This window comes from Schistocerca americana, chromosome 3, assembly GCF_021461395.2.
Source record: "Schistocerca americana isolate TAMUIC-IGC-003095 chromosome 3, iqSchAmer2.1, whole genome shotgun sequence".
Taxonomy (NCBI): domain Eukaryota; kingdom Metazoa; phylum Arthropoda; class Insecta; order Orthoptera; family Acrididae; genus Schistocerca; species Schistocerca americana.
In genome coordinates this window covers 176,060,168-176,066,049 of record NC_060121.1, presented here as the reverse complement: position 1 = coordinate 176,066,049, position 5,882 = coordinate 176,060,168, and the positions used below count along the sequence as shown (strand labels likewise).

The 5,882-nt window shown below is 44.6% G+C and overlaps 1 pseudogene; it reads left to right on the top strand.

Moving 5' to 3' along the window:
* Window positions 1-1,295: 1,295 nt before the first annotated feature.
* Window positions 1,296-1,414, top strand: LOC124608760 (annotated as a pseudogene).
* Window positions 1,415-5,882: the final 4,468 nt, after the last annotated feature.

Genomic DNA, 5,882 nt, shown 5'->3' with positions numbered 1-5,882 from the left:
CGATACCTGTGTGAAAGAGGCACGGAGGAAAAGTAGCTTCCATTCTGTCTGTGTCGTTCACGTGTGTGGAGAGCAAGTTGAGTTGAAAAAACAAATGTCTTTCACAGACCAAGAGATACTAAATATCCCATTTTTTCCGGAGACTAATGAAGGAACGCAAAGAGAACAGCTCAGTTATACGCAGAAGGTTATTCCAACAGATGTTGTGTCCATCAAGAATAGAAATTCAGCGAAAACGTAGAATTGATGTTGGTAGGACAGGGGAGCACTACGTGGAGGGTGGGTGGCAAGCCAGCAACGAGCGGAGCGAGCGAAATAAATCTTCTGACAGTGGTTCATCATAATTCACACGTTGCCTCCAGAGAAACTGTAACTATTTCTGGAATAAGTCAACCCAGCTTTGTTTGCCTCTTGCGGTCGCATAGCTTTCATCCTTATTATCTGTCACTTAACCAGCAAGTCACCCATTACAACCGCAAAAGGGCCATGGATTTCTGTCGCTTGGTTTTGATGATTCGTCAAAGAACTCTGTTGACCGATGAAGCTGCCTTGACAATCATACCGCGTCGCGGGATAGCCGCGCCGTCTAGGGCGCATTGACACGCTTCGCGCGGCTGCCTCCGTCGGAGGTTCCAGTCCTCCACCGGGCGTGTGTGTTGTCCTTAGAGTAAGTTAGCTTAAGTTATATTAAGTTGTGTGTAAGCCTAGGGACCTATGACCTCAGCAGTTTTGTTCCATAGAAACTTACCACCACCACCAAAAAATAATACCCATACGAAGCTGAATGTAAGAAATATGGATTACTGGGCCGCTGAGAATCAGCACTGGCTGCGGCAGGAGATTGTGTGACTGGTCCTTACGTCGTTGGCGAAACTTCAACGGCTTAAACAAAATTTCTTACCGAAGTGTTACTGCTCTCCTATAGGAAGTACCACGTGAAATGCGTAGATGTATGAGGCAGGTTAAATACTTCAATAAGAAAGTAATAATTCCAATTTCAAAGAAAGCAGGTATTGACAGTTGTCAATATTACCTGACTATCCGTTTAATAAATCATGGTAACAAATTCTCTTCAGAAGAATGGAAAAACTAGTAGAAACCGATCTCGGGGAAGATCAGTTTGGATTTGGGAGGAATGTAGGAACACGTGAGCCAATACTGACCCTACGACGTATCTTAGAAGATAGGTTAAGGAAAGGAAACCTACTTTATATCATTTGTAGACTTGGAGAAGGCTTTTGACACTGTTAACTGTAGTACACTCTTTAAATTTCTGAAGGTAGTAGTGGTAAAATGCCAACGGCATTGCCGTAGTGGTAACACTGGTTCCCGTCAGATCAACGAAGTTAAGCGCTGTCGGACTTTGCTAGGACTTGGATGGCTGACCGTCCGGGTCTTCCGAGCGCTGTTGGCTAGCCGACTGCACTCAGCCCTTGTGAGGCTAACTGAGGAGCTACTTGATTGAGAAGTAGCGGCTCCGGTCACGAAAACTGACAACGGTCGGGAGAGCGATGTGCTGATCACGCGACTGCTACGGTCGCAGGTTCGAATCCTGCCTCGGGCATGGATGTGTGTGATGCCCTTAGGTTAGTTAGGTTTAAGTAGTTGTAAGTTCTAGGGGACTGATGACCTCAGATGTTAAGTCCCATAGTGCTCAAAGCCATTTGAACCATTTTTTTGTGCTGATCACATGCCCCTCCTTATCTGTATCCAGTGATGCCTATCAGCCAGGGATTACATAGCGGCTCGTCAGTACCCTAGTGTCTTCGGAGGCCTGTTCGGACAGAGTAGGGACAATAGTGGTAAAATACAGTGAGCGAAAGGCTATTTATAGCTTGTATAGAAACGAGGCGGCAGTTATAGGACTCGAGGTCATGAAAGGCTCTAAATGGCTCTAAGCACTATGGGACTTAACATCTGAGGTCATCAGTCCCCTAGAGTTAAAACTAGTTAAACCTAACTAACCTAAGGACATCACACACATCCATGCCCGAGGCAGGATTCGAACCTGCGACCGTAGCAGCAGCGCACTTCCGGACTGAAGCGCCTAGAGCCGCTCGGCCACAGCGGCTGGCATCATGAAAGGAAAGCAGCGGTTGAGAAGGTAGTGAGACAAAGAAAAAATTCGAATGGGAATTTGAGACCAGGGAGAAAAAAAAATCCTTTGAGGTTTGCCAAATATGCAAGTGTGTATGAATTCCTAAGGGGCCAAACTGCTTAGCCCATCGGTCCCTAGACTTACACACTACTTAAATTAACTTAAACTACCTTATGCCAAGACGGACACAGACACCCATGCCCGATGGAGGACTCGAACCGCCGACGGGAGGTGCCGCGCAGTCCGTGACATGATGCCTCAAACCGCGCGGCCACTCCGCGCAGCTGAGCTTTGCCGATGACATTGAAATTCTGTCAAAGATAAGAAAGGACTCGTAAGAGCAATTGAACGGAATAGACATGTCTCGAAAGGAGGATATACAGTGAATATCAAGAAAAGCAAATAAGGATGATGGAGTGTAGTAGAATTCGATCGGGTGATGCAAAGGAAATTAGATTAAGAAGTGACACGCTTAAAGTAGTAGATGAGATTTTCTATTTGAGCAGAAAAATAACTCATGATGACCGAAGTAGAGAGGATATAAATGTAGAGGGCAATGGCATGAAAAGGGTTTCTGAAGAAGATAAATTTGTTTACATCGAATGTGGATTTAAGTGTTACTAAGTCTTTCCTGAAGGTATTTGTCTGGAGTATAGCCATGTATGGAAGCCAACTATGGACGGTAAGTGGTGTAGAAAAGAAGAGAATATAGCTTTTGAAATGTGGGTTACAGAGGTATGCTGACGGTTAGACAGATACATGGCGTAACTAATGAGGAAGTACGAAACAGAATTGGGAGAAAAGAAATTCGTGGCACAACTTGAATAAAAGAAGGGATCGGTTGATAGGACACATTGTGAGACATCAAGGGGTCACGTATTTGGAGGAATCACGTATTTCGAGGAACGGTGGGGGATGAATACAGTAAGAAGATACAGAACGATTTAGTTATTCGGAGATGAAGAGACTTGCACAGGATAGAGTACAATGGAGAGCTACATTAAACCAGTCTTTTGACTGAAGACCACAACAACGTAACATATGGTTCCGGCATGAAGGCTTTGTACTGACTGGTGTTAGGAAAATATTCAGCTCTTTCCTTAAGGCTGAATAGGACGTGAAGGAGTTATCAGTTGGCCTGTGTGTTCACCTCATTTGACGCCATTGGACTTTTTTTCTTCCCGGTAACCTTAGAGAGCAAACCTTGAACAAATTCCAGCGACCAGAGAGGATTTAAAATATCGTACCCCTTGCAGTATGTACAATGATGTCGGAGGAATCTCTTCAGTCTTCCGAAAGTTCTTGCGTCCGCGACTGACGACGTGTCTTGCAGGGTGCGTTTCGAACACTTGAAGACAGAAATGGAATTTTAAGGCTTTGATAGAAAAAGGAACAGTACTGTTACTGTAGCTTACAGGTGAATCGTTCTTAGATGTCATGTTTTTTGGCTTCCAGTTGTTGCGTAAGTCCAACCCCATGTAGCTTAGTGTGATTAGAGTTGGGTTTAAATGAAACGTCTTCGCTATTCCGCTTTTGGAAGTAGACATTCTTAGCTGCATCATGCTGGACCCCCGCTCGTCCCCGTGCAACAACACGAACATCCACCTAAGACAGATAATCAGTTTCACGTTCAAAACATGTTAACCCCAAGTTCTAGATATTGCAATTTTTTCGAAACTACTAAACGAATTTTGAATAGTGAAACGCCTTTGAAAAGCCTCTCTTAAAGCTACAATGGAAAAAAAGTGCTATAGGTCCATTTGAAAATGAGGAGGAGGAGATTAACGTCCCGTCGACAACAAGGTCATCAGAGACGAAGCACAAGCTCGGATTACGGAAGGACGGGGAAGGAAATCAGCCGTGTCCTTTCAAAGGGACCATCCGGCATTTGCCTGAAGCGATTTAGGGAAAACACAGAACACCTAAATCAGAATGACAGGACGCGGGTTTGAACGGTCTTTCCTCCGAATGCGAATCCAGTATCCTAACCACTGCGCCACCTCACTCGATGGTCCATTTGAAAAAGTGAAGTTAATACCGGTATCTCTGTAATTATCCATACATATTCTAAAATGTATTTATGTATATTTGTATGTTCCACATCTCCTCCTAAACCACTGGACTGATTTCAACCAAATGTTGCTTACTGACAGACAATAATCTCTGTAAGGTGAGAACCACCTACCTACCATAGTTGTGAAGATATGACATCAAGAAACCATGAGATGCAAGAAAAACTGCAGCATGATTCATGACATTTAAATTTATTATTTTTTTTTGCTACTATATTCCCAATATATTTCGCAGACACTATCCAGATATGACACTTAATGTACCTATACGAATAAAAAAATGGTTCAAATGGCTCTGAGCGCTATGGGACTTAACATCTGAGGCCATCAGTCCCATAGAACTACTTAAACCTAACTAACCTAAGGACATCACACACATCCATGCCCGAGGCAGGATTCGAACCTGCGACCGTAGCAGTCGGGCCATTCCAGACTCAAGCGCCTGGAACCGCTCGGCCACCGCGGCCGGCCCTACACGAATATATCATTGTATGACACATAATTCAAGAGATACGACGTCATAAACACCGAGATGTGTGAAAAAATACCGCATCATACATGAAGTTTTAATGCACTGTTTTTCTTACGACTGAGACACTTCTACAGTCGATTCAACTTAAGGAAATCCCTGACACCTGGCAGCTCGATTGACAGCTTTCAACTGCGAAGCGCCAACAGCCTTTCGGCGAAAGCAATAGCCATCTATAGAAATATGAAGAGTCTTTGCTACACAGACGTTTACAAAATCGCGCTGTAGACACGCGAAGCAGCTGCGCCCAGCATACAGGAGCTGTTCGGGATACTGTGTACCTATACGTCTGTACGTTATGCGTTCTTTTTTTTTTTTTTTTTTTTTTTTTTGCAACTGTTTCATAATTTCAAAGGTGTTTTCACGAACACATAGAAATGAAATATCTTTGATATTACAGTAGAAACAAATTTGATTTTTTGCTCTCATAGAAAATTGCCAAAATGAATACCTGGGCCCAGTGCTGAGTTTGCCAGCTAGTACAGCTATATAAAGGGACTATACACGGCATGATGAGGGCTTTCTGTCAATTGATTTGGGTGAAAATAGAATTACGATGTATGAAACCTGGAAATATTTGACGTCTACGGCTTACATGCATCACAATGTTTGTGGCCCGCCGCGCGGGATTAGCCGAGCGGTCTTGGGCGCTGCAGTCATGGACTGTGCGGCTGGTCACAGCGGAGGTTCGAGTCCTCCCTCGGGCATGGGTGTGTGTGTGTGTGTCCTTAGAATAAAAAAAAAAATGGCCCTGAGCACTATGGGACTCAACTACTGAGGTCATTAGTCCCCTAGAACTTAGAACTAGTTAAACCTAACTAACCTAAGGACATCACAAACATCCATGCCCGAGGCAGGATTCGAACCTGCGACCGTAGCGGTCTCGCGGTTCCAGACTGCAGCGCCTTTACCCGCACGGCCACTTCGGCCGGCTCCTTAGAATAATTTAGGTTAAGTAGCGTGTAAGCTTAGGGACTGATAACCTTAGCAGTTAAGTCCCATAAGATTTCACACACATTGTAACATTTTGTTTGTGGCCGATGATGTTATTGGTAGGAGTATAGTGAGATCTTGAGTCGACAGAGTGGCCCGGCGACGCTTTCGCCCGCGCAGAACGGGAGCAGGTGGGGCCTCTAATGAGAGACAGAGAGAGAGGAGAGCGAGAGGGAAGCGGAGCTGCCAG